This window comes from Habropoda laboriosa, unplaced genomic scaffold (assembly GCF_001263275.1).
Source record: "Habropoda laboriosa isolate 0110345459 unplaced genomic scaffold, ASM126327v1 scaffold309, whole genome shotgun sequence".
Classification (NCBI taxonomy): domain Eukaryota; kingdom Metazoa; phylum Arthropoda; class Insecta; order Hymenoptera; family Apidae; genus Habropoda; species Habropoda laboriosa.
In genome coordinates, this window is record NW_017100481.1 from 753,119 (window position 1) to 753,822 (window position 704).

Here is a 704-nt window from a genome sequence, read left to right on the forward strand (position 1 = left end):
CTGAACCGCAGCGAGCTCAGAACCGAACAAGGTTGAACGCTCGCAACAAACACAAAAATCCTCACAAAGCCTCTCTCTCCTAATTACCAACAAACCTCCCGAAAACCTCGAACCTTCTCCACACCAGTCACTTACAAAAGCTCCCTCAGAATGTACCCGGAAGCGCTCACCTTCGCTCCACCGTGTATCTCTCGAACTCGCAGGTTTTGTCTCGCGGCGTGCTCGACTTGGAAATTGGCAGAACGTTTCGTGGCCCCGTGGATCAGGCATTGATTAATGGCGCGCCTGTTGCAGCCCCGGTTACAATGCAATTTGCTTTGCAGTGGGACGCGTGTATGCGTGTCTGTGCGCGCGTGTGTGCGTGTTTGCATTTTAGGGAGAGGAGATGCACCGTGGGCCGTGGTTCCTAGGCGAGACGAGGTGGGAGGACGGAAAGGGTTGGTGCATCGGTGGTCTGCAGCGGTATTTGCAGCGAAGTGACAAAGCCGTGACAAGAGTGACACGGTGGCATGGAACGGACGACAACTAATTAATCATCCTGCGGAACTGGACATCGCGTTCGACGCACGCAGGAGCTGGTACAATGAATGCACCGGCATGCACCTCGCGTCCTTTCCATTCGGACATGTGTCTAACCAACGCACACGCAAACGTTACTGCCCGCAATTGTGCGGATCCAGCGTGTTCGCCGTCTTCCTTCCGCC